This window comes from Anabrus simplex, chromosome 2, assembly GCF_040414725.1.
Source record: "Anabrus simplex isolate iqAnaSimp1 chromosome 2, ASM4041472v1, whole genome shotgun sequence".
NCBI lineage: Eukaryota > Metazoa > Arthropoda > Insecta > Orthoptera > Tettigoniidae > Anabrus > Anabrus simplex.
Window position 1 is genome coordinate 444,937,136 of NC_090266.1, and position 20,883 is coordinate 444,958,018.

At 42.7% G+C, this 20,883-nt stretch overlaps 1 pseudogene; it reads right to left on the reverse strand.

The window, feature by feature from the left end:
• Window positions 1-1,612: 1,612 nt before the first annotated feature.
• LOC136863571 (BAG domain-containing protein Samui-like) lies at window positions 1,613-17,719 on the reverse strand (annotated as a pseudogene).
• Between the last annotated feature and the right edge of the window lie 3,164 nt (window positions 17,720-20,883).

A 20,883-nucleotide genomic window follows, 5' to 3' on the forward strand; every position in this document is an offset into this window, starting at 1 on the left:
CTCCTACACGTAGATGTATATTCCATTAATTCAGTATATGTTTATACACTTCTATTGATTTGTCGGTAGCCAACTACTTGTAAACTTTCTCCGGTATACGAAATCATGACACTGTTGAATGTTCAAGTCCGTAACGCGCACTGTTTTGTGTACTGCATCACTATGCTGACATTAGGGACCGGCACGTACAATGTATATTTTATGCTAAACGGATGTGTAATATATTCCTCAATAAATGATTGAATGACGCAGCCTACACCCCCAACCAGGATACAATATCTGTGTCCGTGCGGAGAAAGCAGATTGTAAAAAAGAAGAAGAATACTTAGTCATTATGTGAATATTGGGCTACACTTATCATTCGAATCACAGACCTCACTTTGAAAGGAGTGGTATAACACTTGTGGTAGATAACTGCGAACCTGTTTCTATAGCCTTTCATTACCTTTACCCCTGTGGGTGTGGGTGGTATAATAACAACCACGCTATCTCCTGCCCGTCGTAAGAGGTGACTAAAAGGGCCCCAGGGTCTCTAAGTTGGAAGTTCGGGTTGAAGACTACTAGGCCCTTAGTTGAGTCGTGGCTTTTTTTACTTATACTGCTTGTGCCAAGCTCCTTACTGTAATTTTTCCCAAATGACCCCGTTTGCGTAATTAACTAGAAAAAAAGGAAACACGAGTAATATTGTTGCCATTGATGCTCTCACGGCCCGTCATTATAGTCATGATACTGTATAGGCTTTTGGGCTTATGCCGTGTTAAGAAAATAAGGTGAAATTCTTTACGTTTCGCAGTAAACTGTGCTTTGCGTCATCAAAAGAAAATCTCGACTGTCCACGGGAAAGGCTTCATAAACAATGACTCTTTAAATTTAGATGTTATATTAGAAGTGGGAATGGTACGTTCATTCGTCACTAGATGGCTCCCCTGACGTGGCACAGCGCTAACGCTCGAATCGGAAGCTGACGGAACCATCAGAATCAGTCCAAGAGGGTCACATAACATGTGTACGTAACATATGACACTGACAGGTGTAAGACATTGACACAAGCCTGGAATGAAACATCTGGCGATGAGGAACGTACGAATTTGAAAAACACCGAGACGTTATAACAATTCTGAAGGGGCAGGGAAGGGAACTACCTACGTAAATCCTTAATGGCTGGCAACCAGGTATTACTTAATTGACAGCCAGTGTCCCAGATGAAATTGTTAGGATTTCTACGTATTTCCACAGCTTACCGGATAATCCTGGACCTGTAGTGTCTAGTGAGGGTAAGAGTTCGAGCATCTTGGAAAATGACATCATAACCAGACCTAGAACGTGCTCAGCTATTGGCAATTTGTCTGGCTGGTTAGACGAATATTACGTTCACGTTCCTTGATACGGGTACTAATGGACCGGCATGTTTGGCTGATGTATACCTTACGGCAAGTACAGGGTATTTCATATACCCCAGGATGTAAAAGTGGAGACAGTTCGTCCTTGGTTTTACTCCGACAGTGAGCTGTTTTAGTGGCGGTGCCAAACACGGTTTTTATATTGTGCTTGCGAAGGACCTTGGCAATTCGATTCGATCTGTGGTGTTGTGAATGTAAGACAAGTAGGCAGTTCACTTCACTTCTCCCTTCTGTGAGCTTTGCTTCGTCGTTTCTCTGGGATGCAGAGCTCTATGAATCTGTAAATCGCTGTAACCATTTCCCTTGAAAGTTTTAGTCTTAGCCTTGAAGAATGTATTCATAACTGTTAATCCTATCCTAGCACAGAAGTTCAGTAATGGTTTTCCATATCTGTTGGCTTCCATACCTTCCTCATTTCCATCTCTCGCAACGAAATATCTGTGACCATGTCTGCGATGTCACTCAGTGCTTCATGAAACTTGTCATCTTCATCCTCATCCGCACCCTCACATGGTGAGTAGACTGAGACAGTTCTCGTCCTAATTTCTCCAACAGTTAATCTGCCCACATCATGCGCTCATATACCTGCCTAATATGTAGGGCCTACTCTATTGGGTCAAATAGATTTCCTGATGGACTGTCTTACACCTTACTCTGACGTTTCCTTTTTAACACCTATTAAGTATACTGTACTTTATAATTTCCTATATTTCCTATCTCCTTCGTTGTTATCTCCCCTTTACTCGAAAAATCAATGACTGCAATGACATCCAGTTGCATCATTTTTGCTGAGTCACACAGTTCTATTTTTTCTTCCTTAAGCTCCATTAATATTGATAGCTCCCCATCGAATTCAATTTCGTTCGCAAATTTGTTTCCAAGACATCACTTGTCATATGGACGTGGGACACCGATATTCCCGTATGTCTGAGTGTTGCTTAAAACATGTTGAGCTCGGTAAATTCTGTCAAGTAGGATGCTACTCTACTTACACGTAGTCCCATTGAGGATCATTGCTTTAACGGTTTAGGGTCCAACGGTAGATTGTATAGCTCTAGCCGCCCGTGCAAAATCAGGGCCATTAATAGGAATGTGTCCGAGATGCCAACTCCCGTTCCATAGCAACTGGTATCCCGATAGTCAGGACCACTTACTGGGCCAATCAGCCGTTTTCCGTGGCTCACAAACTAGGACATAATTACGACAATCCTCGCCACGAACCACACATATAAACCCAAGTTTAAATAATTGACCGATTGCTTTACTTTGCGTGTAGATTAAGTTGAATTTGTACTTAGCGGCACCGCGAGGAAGTAACATTACCCCCTGAATAGCTGGAGTTCCTTACACGTAATTTCAACCAGCAGGCACTTTCGTCGTATGATTAAACTGGCCTAGATGTAATGGGATGGGTTGGAGTGATTAACTCCAATGCACCAAGAGTCATTACCGGGTAATTAGCAGAGTCGAGATGAACCTTCACAATGCCGCCCCTTCAGTTTGCTCTCGGAGGGAGAGGTACGATGAAAGGTGATGCATTTACCCATAACAAGTCTCATCATCACTTTCTCATGGTCACGAGGACTCAGTATTTTTTACTGTCTTCAAAGTTACTAAAGCACTACCTTCTACAACAATAACATGCGGTTTCCTACACAGAGCAGATGACGCCCATCTTCATTGGAGGATCTGTTTTACGAGCTCTTCAGCAGAAAGACTTCGCAAATTACCGGTTTCTGAATAACGCATATGGACATATTATCTTCATAATACGGTGTTTAACATTAATTTGTTCAGTATTCGGGAGATAATGGGTTCGAATCCCACTGTCAGCAGCCTTGAAAATGTCTTTCCGTGGTTTCCCATTTTCGCACCAGGCAAATGCCGTGGCTTTACTTTAATTAAGGCCACGGCCGCTTCCTTTCCACTCGTAGCCCTTTCCTGTCCCATCATCGCCATAATATCTGTCTGAGTCGGAGCGACGTAAAGCAACTTGTGAAAAAAGCATTAATTTGTTTCGTTTTTTAGTATTACCGGGCGAGTTGGCCCTGCGGTTAGGAGCGCGCATCTGTGAGTTCGCATCCGGGAGATAGTGTGTTCGAACCCCACTGTCGGCAGCCCTGAAAATGGTTTTCCGGGGTTTCCCACTTTCGCACCAGGCAAATGCTGTGGCTGTACCTTAGTTAACGCCACGGCCGCTTCCTTCCCATTCCTAGGCCTTTCCTGTCCCATCGTCGCCATAAACCTATCTGTGTCGGTGCGACGTAAATCAACTACCAAAAATATGTATATATAGAAGGAAATCATTCTGCCATGTTGTGTACTTTGGTATTATAATATTAAGTTGTTCTATATGCCCCACTTATGCCTAGAAACTAGCTTCTCAGTTTTACCTTTTGACGGGGTCAGTTCTCTAAGGAAAACCCCTGGTTCTTCTTCAGTGAGTCTGTGTGTCATCAAGTGACTCAGCTGCTAGGTCATGACCTTGTGGTGTCAAAGCATTGGAGTGTTATTTGGTGTCACTTCAGCACGGTCTTCATGTTCATCAGAGCTCAGATTATCCTCTTCTGAATTGTGATATGCAGTCGGATAGTGTCCATGTGAAAGTGGTCGGGCAGCTGAGACGATGATGAGATATTTAATTCTCAAGTTCTTAATTCTTCGTCTCCCATAGTTAAGAGGAGGCGCGATCCAGAAATCTCAGTTATATTTATGATTCGATGTGCATCTACAAATCGTTGGCATTACAAACAGGTATGGACGTTCTGTTTTTGTGGATCAGTTCACATGGATTCACAGAACGTGAACTGCAAAAAGTGTGAAATGCCCACATTTTGCCTTGATCTTTTACTTTTGACACTACAATATTTATACTAGACTGTCTTTACGTGTAGGGTAATTGGGTGTTTCTTGGCGGAACATACGCCATCACCGCACACGTAATAAATTTTGTCAAGATTGTCTGTATATTTACGTGACTTTCTGACTTTTCAAATTGCATTTAACCACAATATAAAATGACATTCGCCAGGCTGAGTGCATTAGGTGATAGATGGGCTGACTATATGTGTAGCCTATTTGCCAGGTTCGTTGGAACGACAAAGGATTTCAGAGGTCCTCCTTTTTACATTCAAAAGCATTCATAAGCTTGTTGCCATTTCTTGATCGGCAAAGTACTTTTGCAATCGTCTCTTGTCACAGGCCAGAGCAAAGTGTAGCTTCTATCGAAGTCCTAGTCTCACCCATGGCTGTGACAATATGGCGCTGAGTGTTATGAAAGGTGTTGCACATAGAGTAAATCGTGCTACAATAGCACTTGGAAGGCAATACCAAACTAACTCACTCCTCGTCTTGCCAAGTAGGTCTCATTTTGTCACTGATCGGTTTTGGTGGTTTTTCTAAAACTGCATAACTTACGTTGGTGCTTTTTGAGGATCCAACCGGCGTCTGAGCTTATAACTTAACAGACAATGCGTAGATTCACAGCACTGTTATAGCAGGCATCTCGCGAGCGCCGAACTTCCTACATGTAAATATCCCGCGTGCACAAATGACGACTGGGATGCCCTCTACACATGTATTTCGCTGAATAGTATTAGTTTTTGATTCATACAAACAACTCTTTCATAGTGTGGAATGTATAAATTAATAAATTACATTTCCTATTCTGCAGCATTGGCATACTTACAAATGCACCCTGCTATGGAACATTAGCAGTACAATGACTGCTATTTGTTTCACAACATCCACAATACAGCAGGTTGTAGCACTCCTTCGAAGACAAATGATTGAGCATCTTATGTGTCACTAGTGCATGTGGGACAATTGTTAAGTAGAAAATACAGCGCTCGCGAACTGCCTGGTAAATTATCTCCAAGTTATTCATTTTGAATTCTTCTAATTCTTGGTTAAAGGAAAATTAACCTTCCTGTACCGTACTATGCGAATGTATGCTTGCATTACGTATTTACGCACTCCTATTGTATAATGCATGTTAGGTTCATTTTCTGTTACTCGTCTGCATAGGAAAACGAACACAACGGACATTGTTCTGATGGGCTGCATATCCATATGTGGCTGGGTTGCGTGACCAGTCTTAAGGAGAATAATCGATAGGAAGAGCTTTGTGGATTACAACCTTTTACCAGAGAAGCGACGATATAATTTAACTAGAATGTGATTAGAGGAAGTAGTAGGGTAACCAGAAAACGAGACCAATATCAAGGTCATCCAGCATCCCCAGCCAATGAGGGAGCTTGCAGCAGGTCACGTGTTTGCTCTTAGCCAATGAGATAGTTGCGCAGCTGGGAATGCTGAGGATGGGAACGTGGTCTGGCGTTCCCGCTATACAGAAGACCTCTTGGTGACGGGCTGGGGACTGTTGCTAGGGCGTTGGCTGTCGGTTCCCACCATTTTCGTCGTTCAGTGTTGGTTTCACACCAGGAGGAGAGGGGGGGGGGGCTTAAATGCTAAAGAGGGAAATATCTCGAAAACGGTGCGTCCTTGAGTAAAATGGACAACTTTCGCAGCTTCTAACCGTGATATATCGCATCTAATCTCGCTATCTAGAACACTATGGCAAAAGTTATAAAGGAGAGTTCCAACGGTTCGGTTGCTTCTTAGGCCCTTCTGGCATTTAGTCCGTTTTAGCCTATAATGCTGTGTCTTGGTCCAACTTTAGTAACTTTAAATGTTCTTGCAATGGCATAAAGTGCCAGAAACAACAGTTCGATTCGTCAATTTTTAGGGCTTAAATGTGAAAAGGCACAAAAATCTCATAAAGGGTTCGTCCTAGAGAAAAACGGAAAATTTTCGTAGCCCCTAACCGTAAATCTCGCCATCTGATCTCGCTATCTAGAACACTATAGCATAAGTTAGAAAGTGATAGGTACAACATTTCGGTGGCTACTTAGGTCGTTTGGCATTTTTCTGTTTTAGCCTGTAATGTTGTGCCTTGGAGCAGCTTTCGTAACTTGATCTGTTCTTGTAATGGCATATGTCATAATGTTCAAGAAAAAACGGTTCGATTCATCAAATTTGGGTACTTAAATGCCAAAGAGACAAATATATCGAAAACGGTGCGTGCTAGAGCAAACCGGACAATTTTCGTGGCCCCTGACCATCAAACACTGCATCTGATCTCGCTATCTACAAAACTATGGAATAAGCTATAAAGTGAGAGGTCCAACGGTTCGGTTGCTGCTTAGGCCCTGTTTAAGCCTGTACTGTTGTGTATGGAGCAACCTTCGTAACTCGATCTGTTCTTGCAATAGCATACGTTACGAAGTTCCTGAAACAACGGTGCTAGATGCGCTGCTTTACGCTTAGAGGCCACGAAAATAGTCCGTTTTGCTCTAGGACGCACCGTTTTCGAGATATTTGACTCTATAGCATTTAAGCCCCCTCCCTGGCGGGAAAGCAACAGTCAACACCCAACATGGCGGGAACCGACAGCCAACGTCATAGCAACAGTCCACAGCCCCTCACCAAGAGGACTTCTGCATAGCGCGACCTCCAAACCACGCCCACGTCCTCAGCATTCTCAGCTACACTGCACTCCCAAAATTTACCCTAAACCTAAGAAATGCTGTGTTTTAACCCTAGAATCATGTTTAGACTTGATGATTTTAAGGTGCAGTCAATTTTAACCCCCTACACAATAACGACTATACCTCATAAATAATTCATCCAAAAATTATTATTATTTTATCTAAAATACTGGTTTTGGGATGCTCTTTCAGGTGAGGGGGTGGGAGAGGGTGTAAGGGAGTGAAAACCTATTTCGATATGTTTGACTCTTTAGCATTTAAGCCCCCAAATGTGATTAAAGTTACCGTTGTTTATAGAACTTTATGACATATGCCATTTCAAGACGAGAGGAGCGGTATTTTTGCTGCTATTATTATTAACTATTCGCTTCATGTTATCTCTAATTAACGACAGTTCTTTAAAGTCGTTGTCGTTGATTTGTTAGGAGCTTTGCGAAATCGTGGTCACGTAGTCTCGTGTTCTTGGGGTGTGTAGAATTTTTCTGATAAACTGTGTCATTGCTGTGTCTAGTACTGCGTCTATTTGTAGCAGAGGCTAGGATTGGGAGAGAGATGACTGTGGATTTTAAATTAGGAACCATCCCAGCATTTGCTGTAAAATCAGAACATGTAAAGTAGTAATAGTTGTTCTTGCTGTAGGCTACATATGGGTTGGATATATCGTGGTCATGAGAATCGTCTACTTGTATGTATGTAGAATTTGTTTGATAACATGTATTTCTGTGGTAATTGTAGTAGTGTGCTAATTAGGCTTAGGGACTGGAGTAGGCGCGCTGAGGCTCAGAGCGCAGTACCATCCCGGAATTTGCGTAAGAGCAGAAACCGAACCGCTGGACCTATCACTTCTGCCATAGTATTCAAGATAGCGAGATCAGATGGCGTGTTTTGCGGTTAGGCGCCACGAAAATTGTCCGTTTTGCTCTAGGTATTTCGAGGTATTTGACTCTTTAGCATTTAAACCCCCAAATTTGACGAATCGAACCTTTGTTTCTAGCACTTTATTGGGGAAATGGGGACTGTTGCTGAGAAGTGAGGAAGTACGAGAAAGGGAAAAGGTAGGAAAGGGAAATGTGGAGACTAGACAGGAAAATACAGGTGAAACAGGGTCATGGGAGCTAGAAAATGGAGGAGGAAGCAGCTACTGCAACTGCCAGGAAATATAGGGTTTACCAGGAGGGGAGGGGATCAGATGAGTTGGGTAGGACTAATGATCTGGTCTGACCTATTTATTACTTAGTATGTATGTATTTATTGTACATAACAGGTTTTCGCCAAGTTACAATGTTCCAAATATGCAATTCAAAACGAACACTTACAGACTATTTATAGCTAAGCACTAACTACTTACTCGGAAATCTCTACCTCTAAATCTACCATGTAGCATCTTGCACATGGGCGGATCACCAGCTCCACATGCAACACATCGCCTGTACTTATAACTAAACTAACTACTTTAACTACATTAAATATATACTAATTCTATCCTAAATCTGTCTGGCCGCGACATCACCCCTGGTGAGGAACTGCTACCACCCTTCCTTGGGATGTCACGACCAGACATGTCTCATGAGGCTCGGAAAACGATACCTCATAGGCCCCTTAAGCTGTCAATGTTATTTCCTCACCACTCCTTCATATAACAGCCCACATGTGTGCGGATTGCCCAGCTCTACATGTAGGCTGACACGCCTGTATTCTACTGCCGAGACGGGTTACATAACTCGGCTCATCTTTCGCTGTCCCATTGACAACATACTTCCTCCAACCTAACACTATTCACTACCTTACTCTACTCTACACGTGCAGACGTACCGAATTAACACTTTAGCTTGAGATAGGTCAGGCCTATCTCACCCACTTCTAGCTCTACTGTACGTCAGCAGCCAATACAAACTAACAAAAACCAAAGGCAAAAAAAAACGGCAGGCAAACAACAAACAACCTCATTAGAAGGAATACAGTACGGCTTACATATCAATGAACTGAATCTACTAATTAGACAATATACAGTACGTAAGGAACAAAGGAACAAAACTGAACAAATATAAAAACGAAACATAATACCAAACTTATAATTATTGTCGCTGATGTTGTCGCTATTGTCGCAACACCAAGGAGGAGTGGTTCGAAAGGGATGAAAGTTGGGGAAAAAACAGAGTCGGCACGGAAGAATAATTGATGTTTATTTCAAACCGATATGCAGGTTACACAATGTGCACGGCATCGACTCGCGAGCGGCGATGCACGCAGAAACACGTCGAGGTACAGAGTCAATAAGAGTGCGGATGGTGTCCTGAGGGATGGTTCTCCATTCTCTGCCAACCATTTGCCACAGTTGGTCGTCCGTACGAGGCTGGGGCAGAGTTTTCAAACGGCGTCCAATGAGATCCCACACGTGTTCGATTGGTGAGAGATCCGGAGAGTACGCTGGCCACGGAAGCATCTGTACACCTCATAGAGATTGTTGGGAGATGCGAGCAGTGTGTGGGCGGGCATTATCCTGCTGAAACAAAGCATTGGGCATCCCCTGAAGGTACGGGAGTGCCACCGGCCGCAGCACATGCTGCACGTAGCGGTGGGCATTTAACGTGCCTTGAATACGTACTAGAGGTGACGTGGAATCATACGCAATAGCGCCCCAAACCATGATGCCGCGTTGTCTAGCGGTAGGGCGCTCCACAGATACTGCCGGATTTGACCTTTCTCCACGCCGACGCCACACTCGTCTGCGATGACTATCACTGACAGAACAGAAGCGTGACTCATCGGAGAACACGACGTTCCGCCATTCCCTCATCCAAGTCGCTCTAGCCCGGCACCATGCCAGGCGTGCACGTCTATGCTGTGGAGTCAATGGTAGTCTTCTGAGCGGACGCCGGGAGTGCAGGCCTCCTTCAACCAATCGACGGGAAATTGTTCTGGTCGATATTGGAACAGCCAGGGTGTCTTGCACATGCTGAAGAATGGCGGTTGTCGTGGCGTGCGGGACTGCCACCGCTTGGCGGTGGATGCGCCGATCCTCGCGTGCTGACGTCACTCGGGCTGCGCCTGGACCCCTCGCACGTGCCTCATGTCCCTGCGCCAACCATCTTCGCCACAGGCGCTGCACCGTGGACACATCCCTATGTGTATCGGCTGCGATTTGACGAAGCGACCAACCTGCCCTTCTCAGCCCGATCACCATACCCCTCGTAAAGTCGTCTGTCTGCTGGAAATGCCTCCGTTGACGGCGGCCGGGCATTCTTAGCTATACACGTGTCCTGTGGTACACGACAACACGTTCTACAATGACTGTCGGCTGAGAAATCGCGCTACGAAGTGGGCCATTCGCCAACGCCGTGTCCCATTTATCGTTCGCTACGTGCGCAGCACAGCGGCGCATTTCACATCATGAGCATACCTCAGTGACGTCAGTCTACCCTGCACTTGGCATAAAGTTCTGACCACTCCTTCTTGGTGTTGCATTTGCTCTGTCACTCAGTGTACAAGAGCATTACTGGTTAAATACTTGGAAGCGGAAGAGATAAATAAAATGGAAAGGGTATCTGAGTACTATACTCTTGCCAAATTAATAAACAGAGAATGGAGAAGGCCAAGGAAACTGACGAAATTATTGACAATTGTAAAATGTTGGTGGGAGAAAGAAATGAAGGTGGTGAATGAGAGAAGGGGCACATGCTGATGAAGGTACGAGAAAAACGAAAGTGGTAAAAGAGGGAGTGGTACATGCTGGTGAAGAAAATGAAACGACGAAATCAGCAAGAGTACACACGGTTTAGAGGATATTATGGGACACTTAAAATACACATATAGAAATGCATGCTAGTATTTCAGGATGAACCAAGTCTCGGCTCTCCTACCTCGGGCATCCGAAGTTGGAAGAAGGCCCTGGTCATGGGGGATTCCATTGTTAGACATGTGGGGAAAGTGTGTAGAGGAAAGGGAACCAAGATAGAGAGTTATACAGGAATTAGGTTGAGGCAGATGCTGAGGAAATATAGAAGACGGGGAGGAGGGAAAGGAGAAGGTGGTTGTGTTTCACGTTGGTACCAACAACGTAAGACAAGCAGGTATAAGTTCCAACAGAGTTGGAAATATGTGGGATCTGGTAAGTGCAGCACGGGTGAAGTTTATGGAAGTGGATATTGTTATCACTAGAATATTGAGTAGTTGGGATACTGACTGGAAGGTGACTGGGGATTTAAATGATACTATGGAGTGAGAATTTGGGAAACTGGGAGTGAGATTTCTAGATCGTAATGGGTGGGTAGGAGATGGGGATATGCACACATATGACCCACATTTAAACGGCAGTGGTACATATAAGTTTGGAAATTTTTTACAAGGATTGTAGGGAGGTACAATCAGCGAAACGGGGTGGCTTAGGGAGCGATGACAAGGGTACAGGGAACTGAAAGTCGAGTAGGGATGACATAAAAATTATAGTGCTCAATTGTAGAAGTATTGTAAAGAAATTAATAGAATGAAGTAATTTGATAGATATATACTTACCAGATATTGTAATAGGAACTGCATCATGCACGAAAAATGAAAAATGCAAAAATATCCTCACGGAAATGATGTATACATCGTAGAGATAGGATACGAATGGTAGTAGGGGAGTATTCATTCTGTTGAAAAAAAGACTTTATAAGCTACGAAAAATTTAAATATGACAAACAAGAAATTCTAGGTTAAAGGCTCACCTCTAAAGATAATAGGCAACTTTTTGCTTTTGAAGTGCACTGTACAGACCAGGAAAGGGTAGCGCTGACACTGATTCAGAATTGTTTCATAAGATAATCGGCTATGTGGGGAGCGATACGGAAAGGAACGTGATAGTAGCGGGAGATCTAAATTTACCAAATGTAAATTGGGAAGGTAATGCGAACGACAGGAAGCATGACCAACAAATGGCAACCAGGTTAATATGGGAAGGGCGGCTGATTCAGAAAGTGATAGAACCAACTAGAGGGAGGAATATTCTTTATGTGGTGCTGGCAATACCAAATGAGCTCTATAGAGAACCCGATGTAATAGTTGGTATAAGTGACCACGACGCAGATTTTGTAGTAGTTAAAATAAGTGTGGAAGAAAGGAATGTATTAAAATTAGGACTATTAGTCAGTACCATATGGCTGATAAAACAGGCATGAGGAAGTTTTTAACAAGTACAGTAACTGTGATCGGTGGAAAACGGTAAATAAATATGTAAATAGACTCTGGTATGGGTTTAAAGCTATTGTTGAGGAATGTGAAAATGGGTTTTTACCTTTAAAGGTGGTAAGAAATGGTAAAGATCCACTATATTATAACAGAGAAATAAAGAGACTAAGAAGGAGGTGCAGATTGGAAAGAAATATAGTTGAAAATGACTGTGAAAATAAGGAGAAATTGAAAGAACTTACTAGGAGACTGAATCTAGCAAAGAAGTTAGCTTAGAATAATATGATGGCAGCATCATTCGCGGACACACAAATTGTAGCAAAAATGGAAGGGCATGTATACGTACCGTTGTTCCAGGAACTTCATGCCATTGCAAGAACAGATAAAGTTACGATTGTTTCTCCAAGACACAACATTGCAGGCTAAAACAGACAAAATGCAAAACGGCCTAAGTAGCAACCGAACCGTTGGCCCTCTCACTTTATATCTTATTCCATAGTGTTCTAGATAGCGAGATTAGATGTGCAGTTTTATGGTTAGGGGCCTAAAATTGTCCGTTTTGCTCTAGGACGCACCGTTTTCGAGATATTTGCCTCTTTAGCCTTTAAAACCCCAAATTTGATGAATCGAACCATTGATTCTAGCACATTATGGCATATGCCATGGCGAGTGCAGATCAAGTTACTAAGGTTGCTACGAAACACAACATAACAGCCTAAAACAGGCATAATGCCAAAGGGCCTAAGTAACAACCGAACCGTTGGACCTCTCACTTTATAACTTTTTCCATAGTGTTATAGCGAGATTAGATGGGGTATTTCAGATCTTGGGGCCACAAAAAGTATCTGTTTTGCTCTAGGACGCATCGTTTTCGAGATATTTGACTCTTTGTTATTTAAGCCCACAAATTTAATTACTCGAACCATTGTTCTGTCACCTTATGACATAAGCCATTGCAGAAACAGATTGTTTCTCCAAGACAGAACATTACAGGCTAAATCACACAAGAGACCAAGAGATCTTCTGCATAGCGGGATCTCCAAACCACGCCTCCATCTTCAGCATTATCAGCTGCGCTGCTCTCCCATACGCTAAGAGCAGTCGCGTGACCAGCTGCAGGCTCTCTCATTGGTTCGGGAGGCCGGATAACCTTGGCATTGTGCTCAAATGCCTCCAGCCCTACTACTAGAGGAAACAGGCAGAAAAAATTCTTCCAGTATTTATGGCATGCAGAGCTTCCGTGGCTCAGACGGCAGCGCGTGGGCCCCTCACCGCTGGATACCGTGGTTCAAATCTCGGTTACTCCATGTGAGATCTGTGCTGGACAAATCGAAGATGGGACACGTTTTTCTCCGGGTACTCTGGTTTTCTCTGTTATCTTTCATTCCAGCAACACTCTCCATTCTCATGTCATAGCATCTCTCAGTCATTACTAAATCACTTTGGAAGTGGCGATCCCATCGTACTAATAGCCTATATATGAGTCACTCATTATATCCCTGACCATGTCAATGACTAGAAAACAGGTTGTATGTTTTCATTCATGGAATGCTTTATTGCCCGGTTTATTGCTGGGTGCCCTTCCTGACGTGAACTCTATGTGCAGAGAGTTATTTCACGTGATGTAGTGAAATAATATATTTCCCATTTCCCATAAAAGCGTGTGTATTGTGTACTGGATTCAGTAGATGATGATGAAATTGTGCAGATATCACATAAATATGTACGCCAAGAAGTACTTAATCGCCCGGGTAGAACCTTCACGATCTTTGAGGGCATGGTCTGCTTATTGTTACTCAGGATCCTTTAAAGGAAATCAGACAACAGCCGCATCTGCTTTATTCACCGTTCGTAAATGTACCGGTGTTATGTTGGAAACGACCAGCCAACGGAGGGAAGATAAGGGGGAAAAAGGGTAGTGTACATTCGGACAGGGTATGTGCCTGGGAATGTAGGCAACAGCGTTGCCAATTTGATAATTTTTGAATCCGATCCGATACTTTTTGAAAGTCATCTGATTTCAATAGTGCCATAGCGCAAAAAATTAAATGCTTAATGTGGAGCCCTCTGAGAAAAGAAGAAACATTTTGTCGGTAACTTAATTTCGATTTTATGATATCACTAGCACGATACCCGTACTTCGCTAATGTTTTAAACTGAAAAATGATTCAAAATTTTACATTTTGGGGAGTCCACTGTCAGCTGAGCCTGTAAACTGCGCCCTCAATTCGTACGTAAAACTGTTTGGGGGGAAATTTTGTTTATTTTCTCATCTAACGCTCATTTGAACAGCGTACGGAAGAAGATGAATGTATTATACCCTATCTTATTTAAAATACAGTATATAAAAACGACCGACATGTGAAATTTTCATTTTGTACGTAGAACAGTAATCGAGGAATGACAATTTTTAAGCGGCGAATGCTTTTAAATATTCATTAACATCTAGGATATGGAAGGCTACCCTTCATAAAAAATAGCTTATTGCCTAAAACGATTTCGGAAGAATGGCTATTGTGTTTTTGAGAGTCAACCACCATATAAATCCCTAATGGGAGAAATATTTTCAATTTTAAACCCCACGTTATTTTACGCCTAGGACATATATATTTTTTACAACTTGCTTTTTGTCGCACTGACACAGATAGGTCTTATGGCGACGATGGGATAGGAAAGGGCTAGGAGAGGGAAGGAAGCGGCCATGGCCTTAATCCTAGGAGTTAAAAGAACATCCATCGCGTAAAATTACAAATTTGTACGTCAAACGGTTTTGGAGGGATGAATAATTTCGTTTACGGAGGTAACCTAATTTAACTCTCTAGGGATGGAACCTTAAACATTATTTCCTATATCACACCTAGGATTTAAAATATATACTGCTTTCTTTTGAATTTTGTCTTCGTAAGTTAAACAGTTTTGGACGAAGAAATTAATTTATTTGTTTTCGGGTCTTAATCCCCATTTAACTCTCTGAGGGGTTAAATTGGTTTCAAAACTTCGGTTATTTTATACCTAGGATATCATTTGGAATTTTAACTTAATTCGAACGGTTTCACATAAATGCTTATTTTAGTCATCATTCCTCACCCCCGTCAAAACCCCCCTAGGTGTGTATTGTTTTACGTCCGCTCCTTATTTTCATCCTCATAAAAATAATTCAACTCATTTTACACCCGTCTTAAGTTGACTCCACCCTCATTCCCCTGCCGCAAAATACTGTGATCTTATTTTTAAAGGAGATTTTCTCGTCCTAACATCCTTCGTTTTTGAGATTTAAGTATCCTCAAAGAAATAATTCAACTCATTTCTCAATGTATATCACGTCCCTTAATTGGAAATTCCGAAAACAAAAGAATGCGTGCTTCCTTATTTTAAAATTCTCATTTTAAATACAATTGTTCGCGGCTGTACCATCTTCAGTTTATGAGATATAAATATCCTCATAAAAAATTCAACCACTTTTTCAGTACTTTTCTCAACTCCCACCCCGTAAGTGACTTTTCCGAAACAAAAAATTCAGGTTAGTTTATTTTTCAAACAGATTAAAAATACCAATTTTCATGTCAGTAATATTTGGTAATTTTTGAGACAGATTGTAGATATGCTCAGTTGAAAAATTCACCCCCTTTAACACTTCCCCTTCAGTGATATATCAGACAAACAAATTATGCGTGGTACCGATACTTTCGCAGGAGATTCCAAACACCAATATTCACGACTGTAACATCTTCAGCATTTAATATATAAGTATCCTCAGAAGTAGAATCCACACTTTCTTCACTTCTTTTCACCCACCCAACCACCTTAAATGGATTTTCTGAAAACAAAGAAATAAGCGTTTCTTTATTTTTAAATGAGATTCCAAATACCAGTTTTCATGTCTGTAATATCTTCAGTTTAGGAGATACCAGCACCCTAACAAAAATGATTCAACCCGTTTTTCAGTCATTGTAATAAGATAGATTATAAAAACCAATTTTCACGTCTGTAATACATTAAGTTTTCGAGATATCATATCGATTTGCTAATTTTAAAAATTCACGCCCATTTACACTTCCCTTTAAGTGGATTTTCAGAAAACAAATTATGCGTGTCCTTTTATAGGAGATTCCAAATGCAAATTTTTACCTCTGTAACACGTGACGTCTTTGAGATACATTGTAGATATACTCATTTTAAAAATTCAACCTCTTTGTCACTCCTGTAGATGTAATCCTTATCTTTTCGAGAGTTTCCACTATATGCATTAATTTTCCCCTCCAGCTCTCCCACATCTTCTCAACAGCTTGCACTAGCGACAGGGGATCGTTCGGTCCAGGTGCTTTAGGTGGAGATTTGGCAGGCTGAGGCGGAGCCTTAGGAGGTTGTGGTGGAGCCTTAGGTTGTTGCTGTTCAGTAGGTTGTTCACGATTCTGTTGCTGTTTCTTCCCTTGAGGCACAGAGGAGGGATGCTGAGGTTGAAATTGGTGCTGAGAAGTAAAGTGAGAAGGCCTATAAAACCAAACGATTGTGGAGGAACTGTTTGGGTAGGTATAACTCTCTCTGTGAAAGGAGATTGTGGTCGTCCCATTATTTCTGAAGGGAAGGTTGTTTGTGTAGCAATGACCCTCTCTACAAAGGGTGACTGGGGAAGTGGAACTCTCTCAGATGGGAAGGAAGCTTGAGTAGGTATTGTACTCTCCGAGAAGATCTTCTCCGGGGCTGAATCAACATTTCTGGAAATGACAGGTTCATCCCTGCCTTCTACAAAGATAGGAATGTACCTCACGTTACTTGCTCCTTGTTGAACTGGTTTATTTGTCATTTTCGGAGGAGACTGCTGCTGCTGCTGCTGCTGCTGCTGCTGCTGCTGTTTGGGTGCCACTGGAGGTTTGCCTTTTCCAGTGCTGTTTCCACCAGGATTCAGGGGATTGATATCTATCCGAGATACAAACCGCTGAGGCTGATCAGAAGTTCTATTGTCGGGAGGAGCGGACATTTACCGCTGGCCACGGCTGCCCTTTTACTGTTCTGTCTCGTGCTGTTGCTGTCCCAGATCGAATGTGTTTCTTAGACCATGCTGTGGAAGGTTATTTTGCCTGGCTCTACCACGTAACGGACCCGGCTCTTATACCTGCTCTTGTTCGCTGGGATGCCTGAAGGATGAACAGTCATCACCACTTGAGCTCTGTCTTGATCTATTCCAAGTACCTTGAGACGGGCCAACCTCAACTCCCCTAGGTGGACAACGTAACTGATCTGCAATCTCTGGATGTCGCTGGGCCAAATCTTCCAAGTGAGATCTGATGTCTTGTCTGCCACGAGACATGTTGCCGTCAAATGGAAAGCCACTCCTAGAAAACGGAGTATCAAAGAACATCTTCCTATCTCTATCAATCTCCGATTTCAATTCGTCCAATAACTCGTCAGCAGTTTTACCACGATATTTATCAATCAAGCGTGATCTATCACGGAATGGAAATGACAGAGCCCGCGAAACGTAAGTGTGTAAGTGTACTTGTGTAACTTGTAAGCTCGGCTATCGTCTGTGTGTGTGTAAACCTGTAATTGTACTGCTTAGTTAATAAATCGTAGAAATAGGACGCTACCAGGTGCTGTATTCATTTATTCAGTTATATACCCCGCCAACACGTTACAACTGGCGTCAGAATTGGGATGGACAAGTGTGATAAACTACTGGATAAATTCTTATGTAAAACTGGTGTCAGAATCGAGTACCTCGTAGCGTATTTTGCAGTCGACAGAAATTTCTACTAGCGAAATGAATTCCGAACAGCTTCAGATTTTTCTAAGCAAGTTTAGTGAACTTGAAAATAAAATCTTGTCTAGCTATGGCGAACTCATTAGTGAACTGCGATCTGAGCGGAGGTCAAACACGGACCAGTTGAAAACAGACTCAAGTGAACGGAAGAGCGAACAGTCAAAGTCAGAAAATGAAGTGCGCTCTCTCGAAAAAGAGGTCGACAATGACGATGTGCGGGACGACAACGAACTCGACGAGAAGCAGACAAACGAGATGCCCGCTGTTGTGGAGTCCGGAGTTCGGTGCCCAGCGGTGGAAGTAAGTACCCTGCGTGCGGAAACGATGGCTGTGGAGACGCGAATATATCCGGCTAGCAGCGACGGCGGCTCCACCATCGTGAAGTTTGAAACCCTACGGGACGACTGGATTACTTCCAAGAAAACATGCCGGACTCAGTTCGAGAACGGATCGACGTCCAAGAAGAGTGACGAATACCCGATCGCCGGACTACGAGTACAACGCAGGCCCCAGCCAAGTTCGACCTACGAGGAGGTTATGGGAGTGCTCGACGTACGCTGCGGGGTCCACCAACAGAGAGCCACCTACCGAGTCCAGTGGCAGGAGAGGACTCAGCGCACGGATATAACACCGCGGATAATCGACGCCGAGATCGAGCGTCTAGGCGACGTGACTGTGGAAGAGGTACCGCGGGGTGACACCAAGCTCGAGGCGGCTGACACCTGTGAGAAACTACGTGGCACTAGATCCGTCCAGTGAGGACGATCGGCAAGAAACAGAACTACGAAGAGGCTCTGATGATGGCCCACGAGAAAAGGGCAGCGATTGCAACGGCACGGCTGGAGGGACCCCTACTAGGAGACGGAGCAGCAACGGAAGACGAACCGATGACAAACGAACAAGGATGCCACCTGCCCAGGACACTTGGTACCTCTACCCTTCCAGCCTATGAAATGTGGCACCGGCAAAAAATGAATCCCAGGGTCTCTAAACGGGTCGTACCCACAGAGATATCTTCGAATAATATAACTAACCTTAAATTATTGAGCAGAAAGGATAAGAGAGATTATAAATTAAATAAGAAAATCTGAATGTGAACCTTTGGTAAAAACACAAATTTATTAAAATAAAATATAAATTTTGGCAAAGTAAAAATAAATCCCTACACAAATAAAAGAATTTGGCTACCATATATTAGTTTTCTTCTTTGCTCCTGTTCCTTCCATTGAAAAACCCGGAGGATTTAACTTTAAGCCCCTGGATTCTTCCCTTTGTGTCGCAGCCTGTTATTCATCATTCTCATCTTCATGACCTTTACTCCTATTCCCTTGCTGAATGTCATTTTTCCATTCGTCCGACGATACTCCTTTCGTGGCCAATTCCTCGACATATATTCTTGATTCATTTCTTCGTGCTTGAAGATCCATTCCGTCATCTTCTCCTCTTCTTGGTCTGCCTCTTCCATCTCCTGGTCTGTTATATGGTGGGCAGGGTCATCTCACTTCTCAAAATCTCCCATATCCATATCGGTATCCTTGTCTTCTACTTCCTCCATAGTTCTGGTTGTAATTAGATTCACGGCCCCTGTCATTCAATCGTCCTCTTCCAAAAGATTGACCTCTCCAATTTCTTCCTTGGTATCTCCCTCGATACTCCCTGTTTTGGATATCATCATTCCTATTGTTGTAAGTATTGGTTCCCTGGGTCTTTCTTTCAGATGTATAATTCTCCTTTGATAGATCAACTGTATGAACTACCTCGATATTCCGGTTCCTAGGATGACATACATTCGCCGTCTGATCTAATTGTCTCAACAACACTTCAGCTTCTACAGCCGTCTTCACGTTAGCGGCTATCAGTGTTCTTTGCACATCTACATCTCTTTCGATTAAGGCTATCAACTGTTCTTCTGGAGGCGGACAGTCTAATTCTCGAAGCATTAAAAGTTGCCCACTGAAGAAGTCAGCGTATCTCGTACTTACTGTACCCTGGTATCTACGTGAATAGAGATCAAGTCTAAGTCCTTGTTGCACTTCCTGACCCCAATATATTTGCAGAAATGCTCGCCTAATTCCTTCGTAATCATCAAAAACATTCTTGAATGCTTTGAACCAGATCACTGGTTGTCCTTAAAGAAAACGTTCTACTATCCTCAACTGTCTATCTGGATGAATTCTATTGTCCTGAATATACTCTGTTATCTCTTCAAGGAAACGTTTTGGCGTTATCTCGGGTCCACCTGTCAATTTTCTTGGCTTTCCCTAGGATAATCTCATCTATTCAAAATACGGAATTTGTCCCATAATTTGTGGTGTTGAAGTTCGTTCTTCAAATGTTTGATTGGTACTCTCAGGCAAACGAGTTTGATCAACTTCATTGCCCAAGCCTACGCTACTAGAATGACTCCCTGCTTGTTCCATGACATTCTGTTTATTTATCATTGATCGCATGAGGAGTTCACACTTGGTCTCTTGTAATTTCAAAATCTCAACATCTTCCTTGAGTCCCTTGATTTGTCCTATCTCTTCTTTCATTTCCTCCCCATGAATATCTACTTTTAATTCTGTCGTATGACATTCATGTGCCCATTCACTAATTTGCTTAGTTACTTAACGTCCTTCAGCTCGAAGATCTGCCTGATTTCCATTCATTTCTTCTAACATCTCCTTCCTATTTTCAGCAATCTCTTCTTTCATTTGGTCTTCTATGTTTTTGACTTCCCCATCAGCATCGTCTCTCAATTGTAATAATTCGTCACTAAATTCCTCAGCAGTCTTAACTAAAGATGACTGCGTTTCCTCCGGCATCTGTCAATATAATTGCTTCCTTAACGTCAACCATCTTATCCTATAACTTTCTTCTGACCCTCTACTTTTGTTTCAACCTGAATCAGTTTTTCAGACAATCTTGCATCTACTTGTGCTACTGTTAATGCAACCTGATATATTTTTCTTCCAACTTGTCACTGCGAGTTATGGCTTCTATTCAGATATCTTCTATCTATTTC